At 38.2% G+C, this 27,360-nt stretch overlaps 1 protein-coding gene and 1 pseudogene across 6 annotated transcripts in view; one reads left to right on the top strand and one right to left on the bottom strand.

Moving 5' to 3' along the window:
• The window catches only part of ZDHHC15 (zinc finger DHHC-type palmitoyltransferase 15), a 232,114-nt gene that overhangs the window by 172,313 nt on the left and 32,441 nt on the right, over nt 1-27,360 (top strand). The window contains exon 12 of one of the 6 annotated variants that reach the window (XM_037821524.1): nt 6,765-6,788. The exons of the other annotated variants lie outside the window; for them this stretch is intronic. The gene's annotated coding sequence lies outside the window, so the exon portion shown is untranslated. Of the gene's footprint in view, nt 1-6,764; nt 6,789-27,360 lie in introns of those variants that run through there. 6 annotated transcript variants of the gene reach the window in all.
• LOC119522843 lies at nt 8,217-10,034 on the bottom strand (annotated as a pseudogene).

The following is a 27,360-nucleotide window of genomic DNA, read 5'->3' as shown; positions in this document are numbered from 1 at the left end:
CTGTACTGTTCATTTTGCTGTATTTAAGCTAAAGAAAATCAATTTTAAGAGCTAATGTCACCCAAGGACTTGCACCCTTTCTGGAGAGATTTAGTGCATTTCCAGTTTTATGCTGCACAGCGGAGTATTGTTAGGCAAAATATATGTCTGTTATTGTTATCTACTTAGAGATAAAGTATGGTTTTAGGTGATGTGTATAACTGCCAAGTTGACAAGGGGTGGACTGTGATGGTTAGGTTCATGTGTCAACTTGGCCAGGTGATAGTACCCAGCTGTCTGGTCAAGCAAACACTGGCCTAACAATTGCTGTGAGGACATCTGTGGCTGGTTAATAAACCAACAGGCTGGTTTATTAAATCATCAGTCAATTGACTGCAGTTGTGACTGATGACTCACCAAAGGGCGTGTCTTCCACAATGAGAGAATGCAATTGGCTGGATTTAATCCAATTAATCAGTTGAAGACTTATAAGTGAGACAGATAGAGGACCTTCACTTCTTCAGCTGCCCAGTGAAGCATTTCCTGAGGACTTCGTCGAAGTTGCTGGTTCGTTTCCTGAGGAGTTCATTGAACACGTTCATCGGAGATCCCAGTTCATTTCCTGAGGAGTTCATCGAAGTTGCCGGTTCATTTCCTGGGGAGTTCATCGGACATCTTCCTTGGAGTTGACAGTTTGCTCACTGCTCTACAGAATGTGGATTCATGCATACCCACAGTTGCATGAGTCACTTTTACAAATTTGATAGTCAGAGACACCTCTCATTGATTCTGTTTCCCTAGAGAACCCTAACTAATTCACTCTCTTAGGCATTTTTCATTTCAGGTATTGTGGTCTTGAACTCTGGAAATAGTGTTTGGTTCCTTTTTAAAATTCCTATGTCTTTTGTAATATTCTCATATTGCTCATTCATTGTTTTCCTGATATCCTTTAGTTCTTTCTCCATATTTTCCTTCACCTACTTGGACAATTTTAATTTTAAAGGCTTTATTTGGTATTTCTACATTCTAGTTTTCTTCATTGGTGTTTTCTGGATTTTTATCCTCTTCTATTGCATGTGCCATCATTTCCTGTTTCTTTGCTTGTCTTGTACTGTTTTGTTGCATACTGTATATTTTAATATTTTAAAATGTTGACTCTGGAGCTTATTTCTTGAGATATCTGTTTCTTGAATTTGTAACCAGCTGTTGATAAGACATATTTTCTTGAGCTTCATGCCCCTCCTATCTGTAATGTCTGCCTAAGGTGAATGCACTGTGTATGGTTTTCCATGTTTCCCTGGGCCTCTGTCTTCTCCTGGGCTTTGGTTTCTTAGCGGTTTTGGAGTTCCCCTGTGTACAGAGTTTGGTTTTCCCATCTGTTTCCCAGGAGAGAGAGGTCTATCTCCTGGGTTTTTGAAGCTGGAAAGCCTTTGCCACAGACTCCCTGCCTCTATAGTTTGTTACACTCCTTCCTTGTCTTAAGCTGCTTTTACCTGGAGGGCAAATTCTGGGAGGAGGGGCATACTAGAGAGCACTTTCCCAAATCTCTTTCCCAGCCAAAACAGGGTTGGGGACCCACAAAGGGGTTGCAGCCTGGCTCCACAGTGCCCTGAGGAGGGAATCACAAAGGTCACCAAGAGCTTATTGCATGTCTCCTGAAAGTTGAGCTTTCCTGGCCTGCCCAGCAAATGCAGTCCTTCAACTAATTGTCCCCCACAACCCTGAGGAAGCACAGGGTCCTTAACTCTCCAATACCACTGCCCCATCCAGGGAGGTATGAAACAATGGCTGCCACTGCCTTTTTCTGGGGCAGGTTGAAACAATGGCACCCTCAGAGCCAGTCCCCCACCCCACAATCCAAAGTTGCTAATCAAAAGCTATGATCAGCAATCTGCCATGCCCAACCCTGGTCTTGTGGAAGAGGATTTCTATGTTTATTTCTGTCACCAGTGAGCTAGCCAGTGGCTGCACCCCACAGTGGCATGCTGGGAAAATGAGTTATGGGTGTCAGTAGGTGCTGCATGGAGAGAGCACTTTACTATTCTTTACCAAAATTTATCAGCTTCTTCCTCCCACTCTTCCCTGGATGCTGAACAGTGTTCTTCTGGCCTTCAGAGTTTCAGAATAGTTGTTTCAGACAGTTCCTGCCTGTTTAATAGTTGCTTTGGAAGTAGGACTGAGTCCTGGAACTTCCTACTTTGCCATTTTCCCACAATCTATCCTTGTCTCAAATTTTTGTATGTAAAAAAGAAATTATTACCATAATTGTTACAACAAAGATGCACTGATCCTAAATGATGTTTTCTTTAAAATTAAAAGAAAAACTTGGAAAAACATTTACGAAATATGCAATACACAATGGTAAACATCCTTAATTTACAAAACTCTACAAATCAGGAAGAAAAGAAAAATCACAACAATTAGAAAATGGGCAACGGTTAAAAAAGACAATCAACAAAATAAAAATTAAAATGAACATACTGAAAAACAAAAACAATATTACCAGATTATTAATACTGCAATAAACTGAATTATCATTGGAGAGTTAAAAAAAAGAATAAACATGAAAATTGTTCCACTTCACTATAAAGAAATGCAAGATAAAATAACCCAAAATACCAAATTTTGTCTACTAAATCAGCCAATTTAAAAAATAACACCTAGTGTTGGCAAGGACACATTCAAACAGGCATGCTTATGCACTGCTGGTATAGGTTTAAATTCATAGATCATTTTAAAAGAGCAATTTAGCAACATGCAATAAAAGCCTTAAAATGTTCATATAATTTTATCTGGTAATTTCATTTCAGAAGTTTTTTTAAGGAAATAATCAAAGCTTTGCAAAACTATCCATCATCAATTTGTTATAGTAGCAGAAAATTGGAAGCAAAACTAAATGACTAATAATAGAGGAATGATGAAATAAATTGCTACATCAATATGATGAAATATTAAGCTTCCATTTAAAATAATGATTTTGAAGAATAATTAGTTATAAGTTTATGTCAAAAAGTTATATGAGTGCAATTTAATTTTCTCAGATTTATTGAGATATAATACACATCTCATAATTTGTCCACTTAGATTGTAAAAATTAATTGTTTTTAGTATATTCACAGATTTGTGCAATCATCTCCACAGTTAATTTTAGAACATTCTCATCACCCCAAAAGGAAACCCCATACTCATTAGCCATCACTCCCCATTCCTCTCACTCCCAGCCATAGGCAATCACTAATCTAGTTTTTGTCTTTTTAGGTTTGTCTATTCTGGACATACCATAAAAATGAAATCATATAATATGTGTTATTTTGTGAGAAAACAATTGCAAAATAAATATCTGATAAAAGACTTGTATGCAGAATATATAAAGAACTGTTACAAGTCAATAATTAAAAGGTGACACAATTTTTAAAATTGGCAAAGGATCTGAATAGACATTTCTCCAAAGAAGATATACAAGTGACCAATCAATACATGAAAAGATGCTCAGCATCATCTTCCATTAGGGAAATACAAATGAAAACCATAATGAGATACACTTAATACCTATTAGGATGGCTATAATCCAAAAGACAGATAATTTAAAATGCTGGCAAGGATGTGGCATAATTGGAACCCTCAAACATGGTTGATGGGAATACAATATAGGGCAGCCACTTTGGAAAACAAATTAGCAGTTCCTCAAAATGTTAAAAATAGAGTTACCCCATGATCCAGCAATTCCACTACTAGGTTTATACCCAAGAGAAATGAAAACATATGTCCACACATATGTTCATAGAAGTGTTATTTGTAATAACCAAGAAGGGAAACAAACCAAATTTCCATCAACTGATGAATAGGTAAATAAAATGTGGTATATCTGTACAATGGAATACTATTTGGCAATAACAAAGAATGGATAACTAATACATGCTACAACATGGATGAACCTTGAAAACATAAAATTACATTGTTTATTATAAACTTTTTTAATTGCAAACTTTAACATATATACATAACAGTAATAACTTTCAAAGTATGATTTAACAAGCTGTTAGAGAGCAAATTTCAAAGAAAATCATGGGTTCCAAAACTTCAGCCATTTCCATTATTGTAAAATATAACATACATACAGAAAGGTGTCAACTCTTGATGTACAGCTCAACAAGCAGTTATATAAGTAATTTAAAAAATTGTTATGGGTTACAGTTCCAGAGTCTCAGTCCATCTCTATTATGCAATACAAGTTACATACAGAAAGGTGAAGACCTTCAAGACACAATTCAATGAGCAGCTATAGAGCAAATCCCAAAGGATGCTATAGTCTACCATTCCACCATGTCATTTACCTCCTTCCAGCCATTCCAACACCCCAGCATCCAAATATATATATATATATAATTATATAACATTTCGGTAGTCATAGACCTTTGTTAAATCTTATCTTGTTTGTTGCTACCCCTTCCCTTCACTTAATCTCTTTCTTCATCTTCAGGGGTGTCTAGGCAGTGAGCACCCTAACTTGTTCATATTAAAGGGGGTGGTGACAGTATGGGGAAGGGAGCTGCATCTAATTGTTGATCTTAAAGAGGCTGTTGCCTCTGGGTTTTAGGACTTCTCTGGCATAGGAACACTCTGGTGGATTTAAGTTTCTGAAAGATAAAACTTAGTGAATCTTTTATAGAATCTCAGGTAGGGACCTGGGTATTTGGGAACTACTTTTGGTAAGGGCATGGCATACTGTGGCCATTTGGGATGTCTATCTGGAGCTTGCATAAGAGAAACCTCCAGGGTAGCCTCTTGACTCTATTTGAGATCTCTCAGCCCTTTGACTTCAGCTTGTTACCTTTCTTTTCTCCCTCTTTTGGTCAAGTAAGCATTTTCAAACCCTCACTGCCAGGGCCAGACGTCACTCCTGGAATTCACGCCCCACTTAGCCAGGGAGATTCATTCCCCTGGGAGTCATGTCCCTTGTGGTAGGGGGGGGAAGTTAATGAATTTATTTGCTGAGTTGGGCTTAGAGAGAGAAAGGCCACATCAGCGCAACAAAAGAGGTTCCCTGGATGTGCCTCTTAGGCATAATTATAGGAGGGCTCAGCCTCCTATTTACTACCCTAAATTTCACAAGAGCAAGCCTCAAGTTGAGGGCTTGATTTTTTAAGTAGTGGATTCCTAACATTACTTAATATATATTCTATCCCAAGATAAATGATCGATTTCTTACATTATCTTCACTTAGTTGTACAATCATCACTCTCAACTTTAAACAATTATCATAACATAATACATCCCAGAGCTCTTAACATACAATATCTCTCCTTTTGCATCTTCAAGATTCATCCATGTTGTCACATGATTCACGACCTCATTCCTTCTTACTGCTGCATCATATGTATATACCACATTTTGTTTATCAACCCTTCTGTTGAAGGACATTTGGATTGTTTCCATCTCTTGGCAATTGCGAACAATGCTGCTATGAACATTGGTATGCAAATATCTGTTTGTGTCACTGCATTCATATCTTCTGGGTATATACCAAGAAGTGAAATTGCTGGATCATAGGGTAACTCAATATCTAGTTTTCTGAGGAACTGCCAAACTGTCATTCAGAGTGGCTGTACCATTATACAGTCCCACCAGAAATGAATGACTTCCAATGTCTCCATATCCTCTCCAGAATTTGTAATTTCCTGTTTGATGGCAGCCATTTTTATTGGTGTGAGATGATATCTCATTGTGGTCTTGATTTGCATCTCCCTAATAGCTGGTGAAGATGAACATTTTTTCATGTGTTTTTTAGCCATTTGTATTTCCTCTTTGGAGAAATGTCTTTTCACATCTTTTGCCCATTTTATAATTGGGCTGTTTGTACTATTGTCATTGAGTTGTAGGATTTCTTTATATGTGCAAGATATCAGTCTCATTTCAGATACATGGTTTCCAAATATTTTCTCCCATTGAGTTGGCTGCCTCTTTACCTTTTTGACAAATTCCCTTTGACGTACAGAAGCTTTTGATTTTGAGGAGTACCCATTTATCTATTTTTTCTTTTGTTGCTTGTGCTTTGAGTGTAAGGTCTAAGAAACAACCTCCTAATACAAGGTCTTGAAGATGTTTCCCTACATTATCTTCTAGGAGTTTTATGTTACTGTCTCTTATGTTGAGGTCTTTGATCCACTTTGAGTTAATTTTTGTATAGGGTGTGAGGTAGGGGTCCTCTTTCATTTTTTTTTTTTTTTTTGAACATTAAAGATCAAATTTATTTGGAGAAAACAAAAAACCCACAACCCAAAGGATGGGGATTTTACATCTCAAGACATCTCCCAAGTATTAAGTCTACAGATTACAAATCATTTTCATAGAAGATATTTTTGTACAAATTTTACATGTATTCAGGAGCTGGACATAAATCAGTCCCTGTTTCTGTTTTAATGGGGGGGGGGAGTAGGGGAATGAGAATGAACAGCTTTGGATACAACTATTTGGAAGAAGTGTAGACATGAAGAGGCAAATCTTACCTTTTCATCATCTACAGCAAATAGTTAAAACAAACCAAAAACCTTTCACCCTTGGGTGTTTTTCTCTAAAAGCCCATTTCCTAGCTACTAGCCAATCCATGCCAATTATTTAAAATGAATTCACTTGGAATATCTTTTATGTCCACTGGGTAAATGATTCACTAAGCCCACTACTGCAGCACATGTGAACCAACCCCCTGCATAGATGGAGAGGGTCTAACCTAGGACTGATGTGAGAAAGACTTGGAAACACGAGACCACTGTGTCATTTCTCTGCAGGTACTGATACTGCCCATGGTGGGAAGGACACCATCTACCAAGCTGAACCCTATAAAAGGTGTACATAAAAGCACACATGTTAAGCTATTTTGTTGCAAGAGAAACCAGAACATTGGTAAATAGTTCCCTCCATCATTTATTCTCTCAAGGGAAGCTTAAAAAAACACCACACATTGGTCTAGGCTACATTATAAATCCAAACTGTGGGATTTCAGTAGAGACAGGAGGAAACTTTTTAAAAATGAAGTAAAAATAAACCAATCAAGGTTGGAAAAAATGCTCCCAATTTAACTGTCCCTACTTATCCATACTTATTCACCACCCAAGACCATTGATCCCAGAGTTTTCCAACCTGTAAAAGGGGTCAAAGAAGCAGAAGCAGGAATGGATGGAGGAAAGGAAAGTCAAGACTTCAAGGAGCCAATTTGCTTGAGAAAAGCAGTGATTCCTCATTTGACAGCTCCCAGTGGCTGAGAGAGAAAATATATGAGATTAGGTACATGACTTAAATAGAAGCTAGTTTTGTGGGAGGTGATAGTAAAGAGTAGTATGAGAAACACAGGACAATGATAATGAGATTAAATTTTTAAAGTTTCGAGGTTTCAAAAGAATTTGGGTAAATAAGGTAGTGTTTAGAAAGGGCAAAACCAGGACACATAAAAGACCTGGGAAATCCCATGACTCTTAAGTGCTCCCTGCTTCAGGAAGTAAACATGTATGTGTTTATTGGAGGGCATACCATTTCCCTATTAGCTGGTGCAAAATAATTCATCACCTCCCAAAGCTTCTTTTCAAACCACATCGTTCCCATTTATTTCAGTCACAGAGCAGTCCTATTCTTTCATGGTCTGTGGACTTACTCCCAACTACTCCCCTGGAGGGGGTAAAAATGAAGAAATTCCCCCTAGACTCGCCCCCAAAATTCAGAATTAAATAAGAAGAGGGGCTGGCAGCCTCCTAGAGACTAAAACGACCTCAGAGACTATTTAACCTATCTTTCCAAGGATGGAAAATTTATTTCGATAATGTTTCAGAATTCATATATGCCACAATTGGATAGGAAGAATTAAAAGGTAGAAATCTCACACTCTTCCCTATACCTGCCCTACTGTCCAACCAGATTCCAGACACTGAATCACTGTCATTACCATTTCTGCTCAGTGGAGGTCCCTAGGCACCAATCACACAAGCAACTGCATGGTGTCATAAAAACACACTTTTTCTTTAAAAGCTGTACACCTCTTTCTCTCTGGCTACAATGGTGATTCTCCAGTTAATTCAATACCTTAAAAGCTGCAGCAGCATGCAAAAATATTTCATTTCATTTTTATTTAAGTTAAAGGTCTGCAGGAGATGATGTGTTTTATTTTGTCTTGTTTGGATAGAGGTTTGATTTGCTCTCGAATGTTCCAGAAAGGCGTGCAACTAGGAGAAAGCACAGGATGTAGAGGTTTATTTGATGTAATCTTCCCCCTTGTTTTCATCTTCACCATCAACTGAGAGAGCAGCATACTTGTTTGCAGAACTGAACTTAGAGGCTGAATTTTCTTCAGTTTTCTTTGACTCGGGCAGATCTGGAGTCTTGACCCTTTTGGCCATCTTTCCTATCAGGCTCCTTCCAGTGGTCTTTGCTCCCTCCATCTCCTGGACCACGGATGAAGTTCCCACTTTGGCCTTTTGGGACACTCACCCCATCTACTTTGTTTTCATCTTTTCTTGCTGGTTCTTCCTCACATGGTTGAGCTGAAGCTACTTTTCCACCACTACTTGTAGGAGATTGCTGCTCTATTTCTGAGCTCTGAGATCAAGCAGAAGGATTAGAACTTTGCTTCACCCAAGCATTCTCCTTTGGTGGAGGGGCTGGCATTATCTTTAGAGGCTGATCAGATTTGGGAGGCTTAGAAGTTGGGGAGTGACAGTCTTCTTCCTTACTGAGTGTTTCACTTTCCAGAGACTTCTTGCTTTCTCTCCTTCTTGCATTTCTGCCAGATTGTGGCAGAGGTCCCAGTCTGCGATGACTCACTTCCAGTCCTCAACAGTTCCCATTCCTGAGTTTCTTCACTTTGCCAACTTGAGTGTCTTTCCCTAGGCTGTCGTTCTAGTTTTGGCTCATCCAGCTGATGCTGCAATTTTTCTTGTTCCTTCTGTGGCCATTCTACTTCCCGTTCTCTAGCAGCTGTGTCAACAGCCTTTGCCCCTTCAAAGATGGAAGCTGCTGGACTGGACTGGGAAGCACTAGCAGAGGAATCATCTTCCTTAGGAGTACTCCGAGGCTTTAGATTCAGTTTGGGTCTTTGAGGGGGACCTCTGTCATCACGCCTATAATCATCTTGAGAGTAATCATCTCTGGAGTTCCATAACCGATCATCCCATCTGTTGTATTGGTCTTCATAGTGGTCCCCACCTCCTCTGTAGTAATCATCCCTGAGGTACCCACTACCAAATACTCTTCTGCCACTGCCTATCCTGGAGTCATAGCCTCTATCATAGTCTCTGCTGCCTTGGTCATCATAGCCATCCCAGCCTCCATATAGATCCATATCCCGGCATGGGCCATCACGATCACCATCACGATATCCATCATGATATCTGTCTGAATCATAATGATCATTATACTTGTCACCAAAGCTGTCATCACCTCTTCTAGGTGGGTAGTCATCAAAGCTGTCTGTGGCAGGATGGGCCCTCCAGTCTGTGTCTGTTTTGTCAGAATCCTGATTTCTATCTCAGCCAAAAGAACAATCACCCCTGTCTTTATCCTGTGCTTGATCAGCAATGTCCACTCAAATTCTTCTGTTACCTAGAGATTCTTCATTGAGGCTCAGGGCACTGAACAGGGAATCCAAGTCCTCAAACTTGGCATAACCAAAACCTTTCAGCCTCTCTGGATTGCTGAGTTCATGTGGTAAATGCACTGCACTGATATTTAATCCTCTAAAGAATTCCTTAATGGAGTCTTCTGTCACATCATGGGGTGGGTTCCCTAGAAAAGCAGTGTAGGATGGCAATTTGGGAAGATGGCTCTGGTCGATATTGGGCTCCCGAGCAGCCTGTGGAGCAGTGGGAAGGATGGTAATGGTCAATTGGACGTGCTCCATACACATCATCATTACTGTGCAAAGTGGTTGAACCATCTCCTTCCAGGCCATCTGTTTCATCAGCCCAGCTGACTGGCTTGGGAACATAGGTGTTTCCTCCACTCCTTGGCCAGGAAGTCTGTTAGGGAGACAGTCATCCCTTCTTATTCTTCTTTTTTGCTGAGGCCACCATGTTGGGAGAAGGAGAGAATGCAAAGGCCTCTTTCATTCTTTTGGATATGGATATCCAGTTTTCCCAGCCCCATTTGTTGAAGAGACTGTTATGTCCCAGTTCAATGGATTCAGGGGGCTTATCAAAAATCAGTCAACATAGATTTGGGGGTCAATTTCTGAATTATCAATTCAATTCCATTGATCAGTATGTCTATCTTTGTGCCAATACCATGCTGTTTTGACTACTGTGGCTTTATAGTAAGCTTCAAAGTCTGGAAGTGTAAGTCCTCCCACTTCATTTTTCTTTTTTAGATTTTTTTTAGTGATTTGAGGCATCTTTCCCTTCCAAATATATTTGATAACTAGCTTTTCCAAGTCTGAAAAGTAGGTTGTTGGTATTTTGATTGGAAATGCATTGAATCTGTAGGTCAGCTTCTGTAGGACTGATGTCTTATTGACATTTAGCCTTTATTTTAAACTTTTAAGTAAATGTATGTTTATAACACTGGAGAGAAATATACCAAAAATAAAAGGAAAACAAAATTTTTACCTGGGTAACTTCCTTCTGTATTTAGCCTAGACACTCCAATTTCTCTCTTGCCAATATTCTTTTTCCTCTTATTCCATTGCCCCAGCCGGCAAAATCCCCAATCTCAGATTAAATTAAATCATCTGCCTTCTCCATTCCTACACCCAGGCTGCTGAGAACTACTACAAAAATAACACAACTGAACAGATTACAAATTTGTAGTCTCCAGCCTCAACTGGCCTGATGAGTCTTCACTATTTACCTACTTACTGGTAGCTATTTCTTCTATTAACTCAACTACAGCTTTCCCTCATATCACTCCTATTCAATATTATAGTGAAAATCCTAAGAAATGCAATAAGGCTTGAGACAGAAATAAAAGGCACTCTGATTGAAAAGGAAGAATAATTGCTGATGACATGATTTTCTATATAGGAAATCCCAAAGAAACTACACGAAACTCCTAGAACTAAGAAGTGAGTTTAGCATGTACACAGGCTACAAGATTAACACACAAATATCTATTGTGTCTCTATACACTAGCAATAAACAATTGGGAAACAAAATAAAAAACACAGTACCATTCACAATAACCCCCCAAAATTAAATATCTAGGTATAAATCTAATAAATCATTTATAGGACTGGTACATTAAAGCCTACAAAACACTGATGAAAGAGATCAAAGAAGACCTAAATAAATGGAGAGACATATAATGTTCATGGGTCAGAAGAGCCCATATAGTTAAGATGTCAATTATCTGAAAATTGATATACAGATATAATACAATCCCAATTAAAATCCTAGTAGGTGTTTTTTGTAGATATAGACAAGCTGATTCTAAGATTTATATGGAAAAGTAAAGAAGCTAGAATAGCCAAAACAATTCTGAAAAAGGAAAACAAAGTCAGAGGACTCCGACTATCCAATTTTAAGAACTACTATAAAGCTGCAAAAAATTATGGGCAAAAGGACAGACACATAAACCAATGGAATAGAATAAAAGATAAATTGCAGATTACACAGAAGGTGTAATGGCAATTCAATGGAGAAAAGAGTCTTTTCAACAAATGGTGCTGGAACTAGACATCCTCATGCCAGATACACCTTATGCTGTATGCAAAAATTAATTCAAAATGGGTTATAGACCTAAATATAAAATGTAAGACTATAAAACTCTTAGATGAAAATATAGGAGAAAATCTTAATCACTTTGAGTTAGGTAAAGATTCTTAGATATGACATTAAAGTAAGATTCATAAAAAAATACAAATTGGACTTCAACAAAATAAAATACTTTTGCTCTGAAAAGAACACTGTTAAGAGAATAAAAAGACAAGCCCACAAATTGAGAGAAAATATTTGCAAAACACCTGTCTTATAAAGGACTTGTATCAAGAACATGTAAAGTGCTCTGAAATCAAAATTAAGAAAACAAACAACCCAATAAAAAATGGTTAAAAGGCTTAAACAGACACTTCACCAAAGAAGATATAGGAACGCCCAAAATAAACACATTAAAAGATGCTCAACATCACTAGTCTTTAGGAAAATGCAAATTAAAGCCACAAGGAGATTCTTTTATACCAATAATAGAATGGGTAAAATAAAAACAATAAATTTATCTCAATAAAATTGCTCTTTAAAAAGTAGTGGCTCGTGTGAATTAACAGAGCCCCATTCAGCCATCATTTGAGCAGACTGGGAGCCTCCCAACACAGCCCAGCAGCCCAGAACTGCCCTGGGGGGACGGCACTCACCTGTGACATAGCACAGTCATCCCTCAACAGAGGACCCGGGGTGCACAGCCTGGAAGAGGGGCCCACTTGCAAGTCTCAGGAGCCATACGCCAATACCAAAGACTTGTGGGTCAGTGGCAGAGACAAACTGTGGCAGGACTGAACTGAAGGATTAGACTATTGCAGTAGCTTTAAAACTCTAGGATCATCAGGGAGATTTGATTGTTAGGGCCACCCCCCCCTCCCTGACTGCCCAGAAACACGCCCCACATACAGGGCAGGCAACACCAACTACACACGCAAGCTTGGTACACCAATTGGGCCCCACAAGACTCACTCCCCCACTCACCAAAAAGGCTAAGCAGGGGAGATCTGGCTTGTGGAGAACAGGTGGCTCGTGGACGCCACCTGCTGGTTAGTTAGAGAAAGTGTACTCCACGAAGCTGTAGATCTGATAAATTAGAGATAAGGACTTCAACTGGTCTACAAACCCTAAAAGAACCCTATCAAGTTCAGCAAATGCCACGAGGCCAAAAACAACAGAAAATTATAAAGCATATGAAAAAACCAGACGATATGGATAACCCAAGCCCAAGCACCCAAATCAAAAGACCAGAAGAGACACACCTAGAGCAGCTACTCAAAGAACTAAAGATGAACAATGAGACCATAGTACGGGATATGAAGGAAATCAAGAAGACCCTAGAAGAGCATAAAGAAGACATTGCAAGACTAAATAAAAAAATGGATGATCTTATGGAAATTAAAGAAACTGTTCACCAAATTAAAAATATTCTGGACACTCATAGTACAAGACTAGAGGAAGTTGAACAACGAATCAGTGACCTGGAAGATGACAGAATGGAAAATGAAAGCATAAAAGAAAGAATGGGGAAAAAAATTGAAAAACTCGAAATGGACCTCAGGGATATGATAGATAATATGAAACGTCCGAATATAAGACTCATTGGTGTCCCAGAAGGGGAAGAAAAGGGTAAAGGTCTAGGAAGAGTATTCAAAGAAATTGTTGGGGAAAACTTCCCAAATCTTCTAAACAACATAAATACACAAATCATAAATGCTCAGCGAACTCCAAATAGAATAAATCCAAAAAAACCCACTCCGAGACATATACTGATCACACTGTCAAACACAGAAGAGAAGGAGCAAGTTCTGAAAGCAGCAAGAGAAAAGCAATTCACCACATACAAAGGAAACAGCATAAGACTAAGTAGTGACTACTCAGCAGCCACCATGGAGGCGAGAAGGCAGTGGCACGATATATTTAAAATTCTGAGTGAGAGGAATTTCCAGCCAAGAATACTTTATCCAGCAAAGCTCTCCTTCAAATTTGAGGGAGAGCTTAAATTTTTCACAGACAAAGAAATGCTGAGAGAATTTGCTAACAAGAGACCTGCCCTACTGGAGATACTAAAGGGAGCCCTACAGACAGAGAAACAAAGACAGGACAGAGAGACTTGGAGAAAGGTTCAGTACTAAAGAGATTCGGTATGGGTACAATAAAGGATATTAATAGAGAGAGGGAAAAATATGGCAAACATAATCCAAAGGATAAGATGGCCGATTCAAGAAATGCCTTCACGGTTTTAACGTTGAATGTAAATGGATTAAACTCCCCAATTAAAAGATATAGATTCGCAGAATGGATCAAAAAAAATGAACCATCAATATGTTGCATACAAGAGACTCATCTTAGACACAGGGACACAAAGAAACTGAAAGTGAAAGGATGGAAAAAAATATTTCATGCAAGCTACAGCCAAAAGAAAGCAGGTGTAGCAATATTAATCTCAGATAAAATAGACTTCAAATGCAGGGATGTTTTGAGAGACAAAGAAGGCCACTACATACTAATAAAAGGGGCAATTCAGCAAGAAGAAATAACAATCGTAAATGTCTATGCACCCAATCAAGGTGCCACAAAATACATGAGAGAAACATTGGCAAAACTAAAGGAAGCAATTGATGTTTCCACAATAATTGTGGGAGACTTCAACACATCACTCTCTCCTATAGATAGATCAACCAGACAGAAGACCAATAAGGAAATTGAAAACCTAAACAATCTGATAAATGAATTAGATTTAACAGACATCTACAGGACATTACATCCCAAATCACCAGGATACACATACTTTTCTAGTGCTCATGGAACTTTCTCCAGAATAGATCATATGCTGGGACATAAAACAAGCCTCAATAAATTTAAAAAGATTGAAATTATTCAAAGCACATTCTCTGACCACAATGGAATACAATTAGAAGTCAATAACCATCAGAGACTTAGAAAATTCACAAATACCTGGAGGTTAAACAACACACTCCTAAACAATCAGTGGGTTAAAGAAGAAATAGCAAGAGAAATTGCTAAATATATAGAGACGAATGAAAATGAGAACACAACATACCAAAACCTATGGGATGCAGCAAAAGCAGTACTAAGGGGGAAATTTATAGCACTAAACGCATATATTAAAAAGGAAGAAAGAGCCAAAATCAAAGAACTAATGGATCAACTGAAGAAGCTAGAAAATGAACAGCAAACCAATCCTAAACCAAGTACAAGAAAAGAAATAACAAGGATTAAAGCAGAAATAAATGACATAGAGAACAAAAAAACAATAGAAAGGATAAATATCACCAAAAGTTGGTTCTTTGAGAAGATCAACAAGATTGACAAGCCCCTAGCTAGACTGACAAAATCAAAAAGAGAGAAGACCCATATAAACAAAATAATGAATGAAAAGGTGACATAACTGCAGATCCTGAAGAAATTAAAAAAATTATAAGAGGATATTATGAACAACTGTATGGCAACAAACTGGATAATGTAGAAGAAATGGACAATTTCCTGGAAACATATGAACAACCTAGACTGACCAGAGAAGAAATAGAAGACCTCAACCAACCCATCACAAGCAAAGAGATCCAATCAGTCATCAAAAATCTTCCCACAAATAAATGCCCAGGGCCAGATGGCTTCACAGGGGAATTCTACCAAACTTTCCAGAAAGAACTGACACCAATCTTACTCAAACTCTTTCAAAACATTGAAAAAAATGGAACACTACCTAACTCATTTTATGAAGCTAACATCAATCTAATACCAAAACCAGGCAAAGATGCTACAAAAAAGGAAAACTACCGGCCAATCTCCCTAATGAATATAGATGCAAAAATCCTCAACAAAATACTTGCAAATCGAATCCAAAGACACATTAAAAAAATCATACACCATGACCAAGTGGGGTTCATTCCAGGCATGCAAGGATGGTTCAACATAAGAAAAACAATCAATGTATTACAACACATTAAAAACTCAAAAGGGAAAAATCAATTGATCATCTCAATAGATGCTGAAAAAGCATTTGACAAAATCCAACATCCCTTTTTGATAAAAACACTTCAAAAGGTAGGAATTGAAGGAAACTTCCTCAACATGATAAAGAGCATATATGAAAAACCCACAGCCAGCATAGTACTCAATGGTGAGAGACTGAAAGCCTTCCCTCTAAGATCAGGAACAAGACAAGGATGCCCGCTGTCACCACTGTTATTCAACATTGTGCTGGAAGTGCTAGCCAGGGCAATCCGGCAAGACAAAGAAATAAAAGGCATCCAAATTGGAAAAGAAGAAGTAAAACTGTCATTGTTTGCAGATGATATGATCTTATATCTAGAAAACCCTGAGAAATCAACGATACACCTACTAGAGCTAATAAACAAATTTAGCAAAGTAGCGGGATACAAGATTAATGCACATAAGTCAGTAATGTTTCTATATGCTAGAAATGAACAAACTGAAGAGACACTCAAGAAAAAGATACCATTTTCAATAGCAACTAAAAAATCAAGTACCTAGGAATAAACTTAACCAAAGATGTAAAAGACCTATACAAAGAAAACTACATAACTCTACTAAAAGAAATAGAAGGGGACCTTAAAAGATGGAAAAATATTCCATGTTCATGGATAGGAAGGCTAAATGTCATTAAGATGTCAATTCTACCCAAACTCATCTACAGATTCAATGCAATCCCAATCAAAATTCCAACAACCTACTTTGCAGACTTGGAAAAGCTAGTTATCAAATTTATTTGGAAAGGGAAGATGCCTCGAATTGCTAAAGACACTCTAAAAAAGAAAAACGAAGTGGGAGGACTTACACTCCCTGACTTTGAAGCTTATTATAAAGCCACAGTTGCCAAAACAGCATGGTACTGGCACAAAGATAGACATATAGATCAATGGAATCGAATTGAGAATTCAGAGATAGACCCTCAGATCTATGGCCGACTGATCTTTGATAAGGCCCCCAAAGTCACCGAACTGAGCCATAATGGTCTTTTCAACAAATGGGGCTGGGAGAGTTGGATATCCATATCCAAAAGAATGAAAGAGGACCCCTACCTCACCCCCTACACAAAAATTAACTCAAAATGGACCAAAGATCTCAATATAAAAGAAAGTACCATAAAACTCCTAGAAGATAATGTAGGAAAACATCTTCAAGACCTTGTATTAGGAGGCCACTTCCTAGACTTTACACCCAAAGCACAAGCAACAAAAGAGAAAATAGATAAATGGGAACTCCTCAAGCTTAGAAGTTTCTGCACCTCAAAGGAATTTCTCAAAAAGGTAAAGAGGCAGCCAACTCAATGGGAAAAAATTTTTGGAAACCATGTATCTGACAAAAGACTGATACCTTGCATATACAAAGAAATCCTACAACTCAATGACAATAGTACAGACAGCCCAATTATAAAATGGGCAAAAGATATGAAAAGACAGTTCTCTGAAGAGGAAATACAAATGGCCAAGAAACACATGAAAAAATGTTCAGCTTCACTAGCTATTAGAGAGATGCAAATTAAGACCACAATGAGATACCATCTAACACCGGTTAGAATGGCTGCCATTAAACAAACAGGAAACTACAAATGCTGGAGGGGATGTGGAGAAATTGGAACTCTTATTCATTGTTGGTGGGACTGTATAATGGTTCAGCCACTCTGGAAGTCAGTCTGGCAGTTCCTTAGAAAACTAGATATAGAGCTACCATTCGATCCAGCGATTGCACTTCTCGGTATATACCCGGAAGATCGGAAAGCAGTGACACGAACAGATATCTGCACGCCAATGTTCATAGCAGCATTATTCACAATTGCCAAGAGATGGAAACAACCCAAATGTCCTTCAACAGATGAGTGGATAAATAAAATGTGGTATATACACACGATGGAATACTACGCGGCAGTAAGAAGGAACGATCTGGTGAAACATATGACAACATGGATGATCCTTGAAGACATAATGCTGAGCGAAATAAGCCAGGCACAAAAAGAGAAATATTATATGCTACCACTAATGTGAACTTTGAAAAATGTAAAACAAATGGTTTATAATGTAGAATGTAGGGGAACTAGCAGTAGAGAGCAATTAAGGAAGGGGGAACAATAATCCAAGAAGAACAGATAAGCTATTTAACGTTCTGGGGATGCCCAGAAATGACTATGGTCTGTTAATTTCTGATGGATGTAGTAGGAACAAGTTCACTGAAATGTTGCTATATTATGTAACTTTCTTGGGGTAAAGTAGGAACATGTTGGAAGTTAAGCAGTTATCTTAGGTTAGTTGTCTTTTTCTTACTCCCTTGCTATGGTCTCTTTGAAATGTTCTTTTATTGTATGTTTGTTTTCTTTTTAACTTTTTTTTTCATACAGTTGATTTGAAAAAAGAAGGGAAAGTTAAAAAAAAGAAAAAAGACAAACAAGGAAAAAAAAAAAAAAAAGATGTAGTGCCCCCTTGAGGAGCCTGTGGAGAATGCAGGGGTATTCGCCTACCCCACCTCCATGGTTGCTAACATGACCACAGACATAGGGGACTGGTGGTTTGATGGGTTGAGCCCTCTACCATAAGTTTTACCCTTGGGAAGACGGTTTGCTGCAAAGGAGAGGCTAGGCCTCCCTGTATTTGTGCCTAAGAGTCTCCTCCTGAATGCCTCTTTGTTGCTCAGATGTGGCCCTCTCTCTCTGGCTAAGGCAACTTGAAAGGTGAAATCACTGCCCTCCCCCCTACGTGGGATCAGACACCCAGGGAAGTGAATCTCCCTGGCAACGTGGAATATGACTCCCGGGGAGGAATGTAGACCCGGCATCGTGGGATGGAGAACATCTTCTTGACCAAAAGGGGGATGTGAAAGGAAATGAAATAAGCTTCAGTGGCACAGAGATTCCAAAACGAGCCGAGAGATCACTCTGGTGGGCACTCTTACGCACACTTTAGACAACCTTTTTTAGGTTCTAAAGAATTGGGGTAGCTGGTGGTGGATACCTGAAACTATTAAACTACAACCCAGAACCCATGAATCTCGAAGACAGTTGTATAAAAATGTAGCTTATGAGGGGTGACAGTGGGATTGGGAATGCCATAAGGACCAAACTCCACTTTGTCTAGTTTATGGATGGATGTGTAGAAAAGTAGGGGAAGCAAACAAACAGACAAAGGTACCTAGTGTTCTTTTTTACTTCAATTGCTCTTTTTCACTCTAATTATTATTCTTGTTATTTTTGTGCATGTGCTAATGAAGGTGTCAGGGATTGATTTAGGTGATGAATGTACAACTATGTAATGGTACTGTAAACAATCGAAAGTACAATTTGTTTTGTATGACTGCGTGGTATGTGAATAAATCTCAATAAAATGATGATTAAAAAAAAAAAAAAAAGTAGTGGCAAAACAATGTGCTGACAAAGATGCAGAACAAAAACTCTCATAAATTTCTGGTGGGAATACAAATATAGTACAGACACACTGATAAAAAGCTTGGCAGTTCCTTACCATATGACTCAGTAATGCCATACAGAGAAAGGAAGAACTTTGTTTACAAAAAAATTTGTATATAAATATTTATATCAGTTCTATTCATAATAGCCTTAAACTAGAAAACAAAACCAATGTTCTTCAGTGGGTGAATGGACAAACAAACTGTAGTACATCCATACAATAGTTTACTATTCAGCAATTAAAAGGAATGAACTATTGATACAACTACATAGGTGAAATCTCTTTCATTATGCTAAGTGAAAGAACCCAGTCTCAAAAGACTGCATACTAAATTATTCCATTTATATGACATTTTTGAAAAGACAAAGATACAGGGAGAGAAAACAGATCAGTGATTGCCTTATACGGGTAGGAGAGATTCTGCATTCTGTCTGTAGTGGTGGTTATAAGAATCTATGCATGTGTAAAAACTCAGAACTTTACAGCAAACAAAAGTCAATTTTACTGAATTTAAATTTAAATTTAAAAATTAAAGTAAAACAAAACCCTTTTTACATGCTTCTCTCATACCTCCTACATCCTCCTTCCCTCCCCCTACCATCAAAACTCTCCTTAAAACACTGCCATTCCAAATTGGCTAGGATTTTCCTGCCCATCACATAAATCTACTCATTCCTTATGGCATTTATCCATTTCTTGGACAGAGTGTATATATGCTGGTAAATACTATTAAGTGTCCCCAGCTTAAAACTCTTTCCTGAGCTCCAGACCTGTGCTTCTCACCTTCACCTCAAAAAAATCCATTTCCTGCCTTGCTCCCTCTCCTTCACCCCTCATACCTAATTAATCAAGAAGTCATGTTGATTATACTTCCTAAGTATCTCTGGAAGCTGTGCGCTTTTCTCTGTCCTGATTACCATGAACTCACCTGTATTACTATAATAGGCTCTCATCTCCAAGCCTCCAGTCTTGCCCCTCTTAAGTCTATTCTCCACATTGTAGCTAGAATGATCAAAGACTTATATAAGTTTAATGTCTCTTCCATTGGCCGCAGCCTAGTCTGAACTTCATAACACACTTTACAAGCTCTTTCATGATCTGTCCCCTACTCATCCCTCCAGGCTTCTATCTCATAATTCTCAACTCTGAAGCTTCCTTTATGACTCTCCTATCCCCACACTGTATATTTGAGTCACACTGTATTTCTTTTAGTCCCTAAAACATGTCCCTGCTGTTTCCCATGACTAGGATGCTTCTTCCTCAACCTACCACCTCCTTCAACCCAGCTCTCTTCAACTGATATATTATATGTATCCATCAAGATTGAGCTTCTATATCACTTAATCAAGGTATCACTTACTGATCCCCATAGCTGAGCTATGTGTCCCTTCTAGATGCTACCTTAACACCCCCATGAGAGCACTTTTATTCTGTGTTGTAATAGCCTATTGTCTATCTCCCACATTAGACTGTACACTCCTTGAGGGAAGGGATTATGCCTTGTTCAAATGTTAGTACCATCCTCTAGCACAGTGCCTGCCATGTGATAGGTATTTGAAAAGATACCATTATTTCTTCAAATATTCTTTCTGCACTTTTCCCCTTCTCTTCTCCTTCTGGTACACCCATGATGCATACATTTGTATGCTTCAGGCTGTCACTCAAATCCCTGAAACACTGCTCAATTTTTCTTTTCTTTTCTCTATCTGTTCTTCTGACTATACTTTTTAATGTTCTGTCTTCTAGTTTGCTGATTCTTTATTCTGCCTGTTCAAATCTTCTATTGTATGCCTCTAGTATATTTTTAATCTCTACCACTGTGCCTTTCATTCCTATAATTTATGTTTCAGGGATTTGAGTGACAGCACTAAGTGCACAAACATACATGTCATGGTGTCCCAGCAGGAGAAGAGTATAGAAAATGGGCAGAAAGAATATTTGAGAAAATAATGGCCAAAAACTTCCAAACTCTTATGAAAGACATAACTATACATACCCAAGAAGATAAACATACTCCAAAAATCCTAATAAACTCACTCCAAGACACATACTAATCAGAATGTCAGATGCCAAAGATAAAGAGAGAATTCTGGAAGCAGCAAGAGAAAATTGATTTGTCACATACTGGGAATCCTCAATAAGACTAAGTGCTGATTTCTCATCAGAAACCATGAAGTTAAGGAAGAAGTGGTATGATATATTTAAGGTGCTGAAAGAGAAAAATTGCCAACCAAAAACTATTTGTCTGGTAAAACTGTCCTTAGAAAACGAGGGCAAGTTTAAAATATTCACAGATAAACAGAAACTGAGAGTTCATCAACAAAAGACCTGCCATACAAAATTCACTAAACGGAGTTCTGCAGGTTGAAAGGAAAAGACAGGAGAGAGTGGCTTGGAGTACTGCAAAGAAATGAAGATCATCAGTAAGGGTATGTAAAAGGCTAAATGCAAATCCCAATAGTAACTTATTCTCAAAATACAACTATTTTCTTTAATTCCTCTAAGAATCAGGATACAATTGAACAAGAAAAAGGTATATTTCATGATAATGGATGTACAAAATATAAAGGGGAAAAGTGGGATAAAAACAACATAAAGAGGGGAAACAGAGGTATATGGGAGGAGCGAACATGTATACAATTGAAGCTACATTGGTATCTTTTCAAATTAGTAGGTTATACACAACCTGGATGAAATGGACAAATTCCTAGAAACACACAACCTACAATAACTCTAGAAGAAATAGAAGACCTCAACAGAACAATTACAAAAAAAGAGATTGAATTAGTCATCAAAAACGTCTCTTAATTTCAAGAAGAATTAATACCAATCCTGATCAAACTCTTCCAAAAAACTGAACAGATGAAACACTACCTAACTCATTCTGAGCCCAACATCACCCTGGTGCCAAAGACACATAAAGATACTACAAGAAAAGAAACTTACAGACCAATTTCTCCTATGAATATAGATGCAAAAATCATCAACAAAATACTTGCAAACCAACTCCAATAGTACATCAAAAGAATTATACATTCTGATCCAGTGGATTTATTCCAGGTATGCAAGAGTGATTCAACATAAGAAAATCAATTAATGTTATACACCACATTAACATAATGAAGGAAAAAACCCACATGATCATCTCCATTGACACAGAAAAGGCATTTGACAAAATCCAACACCCCTTCTTGACAAAAATACTTGGAACATGATGACTAAAATAGAACTTCCTCAACATTATAACTGTCATATAGGAAAAACCCACAGCTAACATCATACTCAATGATTAAAGAATGAAAGCTTTCCCACTAAGATCTGGAACAAGACAGGGATGCCCACTATCACCACTGTTATTCTACATTGTACTGAAAGTTCTAGCCAGAGCAGTTAGGCAAGGAAAAGAAATAAAAGGCATCCAAATTGGAAAGGAAGAAATAAAACTTTCACTATTTGCAGATGACGTGATCCTGTATTTAGAAAGTCCTGAAAAATCTACAACAAAGCTGCTAGAGCTAATGAATGAATTCAGCAGTGGGGGGGTGGGGTCCAAGATAAACACACAAAATTCAGTAGTGTTCCTATACACTAGTAATGAGCAGTCTGAAGAGGGAATCAAGAAAAAAATTCCAATTACAATAACAACTAAAAGAAATATCTAGGAATAAATTTAACCAAGGATATAAAGGACTTGTATACAGAAAACTATCAAACATTGCTAAAAGAAATCAAAGAAGACCTAATGAATGGAAGGACATTCTGTGTTCATGGATTGGAAGACTAAATATCATTAAGATGTCAATTCTACACAAAATGTTTTACAGATTTAACACAATCCTAATCAAAATTCCAACAGCCTACTTTGGAGAAATGGAAAAGCCAATTATCAAATTCATTTGGAAGGATAAGGGGCCACGAATAGCCAAAAACATCTTGAAAAAGAAGAATGAAGTTGGAGGACTCACACTTCCTGACTTTAAAGTATATTACAAAGCTTTAGTGGTCAAAACTGCCTGGTAGTGGCACAAGGATAAATATACCAATCGATGAAATTGAATTGAGAGTTAAGATATTGACTCTCATATCTATGGCCTATTGATTTGTTGTTGTTGATAGCTTTATTTCTAAGAGCCTAAAATTATGAATAACCTCAATGCTCATCAACAGGTGAGTGGACAAATTGTGATTATAACCATATGTTCCAGTTTGCTAGGACTGCCACTATGCAAAATATCAGAAATGGATTGGCTTTTATAAAGGGGGTTTATTAGGTTACAAATTTAGTCTGAAGGCCATGAAAATGTCCAAATTAAGGCATCATCAAGAGGATACCTTCACAGAAGAATGGTCGATGGTGTCTGAAACACCTCAGTCAGCTGAGAAGGCATGTGGCTGGAGTCTGCCTTTGAGTTCTTCTTTATGTTCGGCCAGTGTCTTCTTTATATCCTTCACCTCCTTGCCACATTTTACTTCAACTTGTTGAATTGATTTAGAAGATTTAACATATTTAATTAGTTGTATCAGCCTCTGTATATCAATTGAAGTGTTAGTTTATTCCCTTGACTGGGTCATATCTTCGTGTTTCCTAGTATGACTCACGATTTTTTCTGGTGTCTAGGCATCTGATTTTTTTTGATGAGTTTATTTTGGAGGTCATTTTCTGTTTTTTGCCTATGGTTTTCTTGTTCATTGACTTTGTTCTCTGTTGCCTGATATTCAGTTCAACTTATTCTAGATGTTTAGCATAGCCTCTATTTAACTGATCAGAATTTTTCAGTTCTTATTTTTCTGATTTTTTCCCTGTGTATATCAACATTTTTTGAAATTGCACTTTTTGTGGGTTTGCAGTTGTTTCTCTCCCTAGAAAAAGCTATCTCATCCCTCCTCCTCCTCAGGGAATGCTGAGTCACTTTTTGTTTTATTTTATTTTATTTTATTTTATTTTTTGCCTCTCTATATTTTTAACACTACTTTCATTACTTCTAGTAACTTTTACCTAGAGGTCTGGTTCTGGGTGGAGGCTCTCCCCATATAGGACCAACCTCAGTCAGATTTTCCCAGACAAGAGACTCAGGATTCACAACGGAGTTGCAATCAGTATCAAGTTTCCATGGCAATGAGACCCAGCAAGGGTCTTTCTGTGAAGCCTCTTAATTCAGTGCTTTTCCTGTCCTGTCCAGCAAATAGCACTTGTCAACCCTCTGCTCCCCACAGGTGTAAAGTATTACTGTGTCTTTAGTTCTCCAAGACCCCTGTCTCTGCCAGGGATGTGATTGAGGCAGAGGCTGAGGCTGAAGGTAGACTTAAACTGTTTCTGTTTTCCAACTCCTGGGGTCTTAATTCTCTAAATAACCATCTCAGCTTTTGTTGGCCTTGCCTATGTGTCTTTGGGGGGGTAGGGCAAGGGGAGGAGCCACTCTTCAACTCCCTGATTCCTGCAGGCTGAAAATAGTACAGGTCTCTCAAGAAGCTCCCCTTTCCTCCCTGCCAGGACTGTATTTGAGGCAGGCTGGGCTCTGCTTTATTTTGTTTGAACTTGCTACTGATATCCCAGGCCCTAGGTTCTGAATTCTCTGAATGAAAGCCATCAGTTGTGCTGGACCCTGCTCCCTCCTTTTCTTAAAGAAGTTATGCCATTTAGGGAACTATCTCCACCATCTTATTACTTTGTCTCCCAGTAATTCCTTAATTCCATCCTTGCCTGGGGCAGGCCTGAAAACTGAGAATGTCTGCTACTTTTTTAAATGGATAAAAAGAAAAGTCCTTCTCAGAGCCAGTCCCCAGCCCCCTGTGTACACCAATGAAGAGCCAGAGTTGGTACCTGACTCTATGTGCCCCTTTGCTTGGGGCACATCCCTTTACAAGCATTCTGAGCTCAGCCAACTCCAGAAACCTTTGTTTTGTTTTTGTTTATTTTTGTCAGCCCTGCCTCCTCCCTCTTGGGGATGGGGCTGATAAAGATCTCAAGGTTATTTTCTTGTTTGTGTTGTAGATTCATCTGTGCTTGAAGCTGGTATTCAGCAGTCCAAATTTGTTAATCGAATCAGCAACTGTTGCTTGATTGAGCTCTCTTTCCCTTGCTCCTAGTATAGGGGGCTTCTGTTTCCCACTGGAGAAAGACTCTGAGTCAGCCTCCTGTGCCAGTGGGGGAGGGCACCAGCCTCCACAGGGAGGAAGAATTTACTTACAGTTCTGTCCTGTGATCTCAGCCCTTCCACTGGTTCCAAGCTGGTGTACAATGGGCATCTACTCATGGAAGTCCCCCAAACAGTTCTTTCACACAGTTCCTGGCTATTTACTAGCTGCCCTAGGGGACAAACTAAATCCCACACCTTACACCCCTATTGATTTTTGACAAGGCTGCCAAGTCCACTCAATTGGAAAAGAATAGTCTCTTTAACAAATGGTGCTGGGAGAGCTGGAAATCCATATGCAAAAAATGAAAGAGGACCCTGATCTCACACCATATAAAAATAATCTCAAATGGATCAAAGACCTAAATATAAGAGCCGGGACTATAAAACTCCAAGAAGAAAATGTAGGGAAGCATCTCCAGGATATTGGCTTAGGCAATGGTTTCTTATACTTTACACCCAAAGCACAAGCAATGAAAGAAAAAATGGATAAATGGGATCTCCTCATTATTAAAAACTTTTGGGCATTAAAGAACTTTGTCACAAAAGTGAACACACAGCCTACTCAATAGGAGAAAATATTTGGAAACCACATATCTGATAAGGGTTTAACATGCAGAATATATAAAGAAATCCCATAACTCAATAAAAAGTCAAACAACCCAATTAAAAATGGTCAGAAGACTTGACTAGACATTTCTCCAAAAAGATATACAAATGTCTAACAAACACATGAAAAGATGCTCAACATCACTATCTATCAGGTAAATGCAAATCAAAACCACAATGAGATATGATTTCATACCCACTAGCATGGCTACTATTAAAAAAAAACAGAAAATTACTAGTGTTGGAGAGGATATATAGAAATAACACTCATTCATTGCTGGTGGCAATGTAAAATGGTGCAGCTATTATGGAAGACAGTTTGGCAATTCCTCAGAATGTAAATATAAAATTACCATATGACCCAGCAATCCCGCTGCTAGGAATATACACAGAAGAATTTAATGTAGGGCCTTGAACAGATATTTACACACCAACCTTTGGAGCAGTGTTATTCACAATTGCCAAAAGATGAAGGCAACCCAAGTGTCCATCAACCGATGTGGTATATACATATGATGTAATATTATTAAGCTGCAAAAAGATTGAAGTTCTGATGCATGCAACAACATGGATGAACCTTGAGGACATCATGTTGCATGAAATAAGCCAGATACAAAAAAGACAAATATTGTATAATTTCACTCATATGAAATAATTAGAATAACCAAACTCATAGATTTAGAATCTAGAATATAGGTTACTGGGGGGGGGGGTGGGATAGGGGTCAGGAATAGGGGGTTAAGGCTTTAAATGTATAGACTTTCTATTTGGATGCCTGTAATGGTAGCACATTGTGAACATAATTAGCAACACTGAATTACATATTTGAATGTGGTTAAAAGGGGAAAATTTTAGCTTGGATACATGGTATATATGGTACTAGACTAAAATATTTTTTTAAAAGTCCATGAAACTTCACACACAGTGTACCCTAAGTTCAACCACGGAATATAGTTAATAGTACAGTTATAAAAATGAGCTTTCATTAATTTTAATATATGTAACACACCAATGCAAGGTGTTAATAATAGAGTGGTAATAAGAATCCTGTATTTTGTGCGTGATTGTTCTGTAAAGCCACAATTTTTCTAATAAAAATAGAAAAAAAATTTTAAAGTATATTAAAACGTATTCAATTAAAACAGAAAACTATAGAGAGGGTCTAAGGTGGTGGTACAGAGAGGAGTGAAAGCTAGTTAGTCCCCCTGGAACAACTAATACAAAACCAGGAACAACTAGTAAATAATCAGGAATAATTGTGGGGGAACAAATGTGACCATCCATTCATCATACACCAACTTGAATTGGGAGGAATGCCCAAGATCACAGCATAAAATCTGTAAGTAAAAACTGCAGATCCAAGCCGGGAGACCCCTACTCCCACACCCCGAGCTGGAAAGCCTCATGGTGCTAGAGAGAAGCTCTCTCCCAGCAAGTGAATATAGCTCAGCAGAGCTCCAACTGGGGTTTTAGTCAGCGAGTGTGAACTGCTCACTATGAGCTATAACTCCCCAACAAGCAGACAGA

Source organism: Choloepus didactylus, chromosome X (genome assembly GCF_015220235.1).
Source record: "Choloepus didactylus isolate mChoDid1 chromosome X, mChoDid1.pri, whole genome shotgun sequence".
NCBI lineage: Eukaryota > Metazoa > Chordata > Mammalia > Pilosa > Megalonychidae > Choloepus > Choloepus didactylus.
The sequence above is the reverse complement of the archived record's forward strand: the minus strand, read 5'-3'. Positions and strand labels throughout refer to the sequence as shown.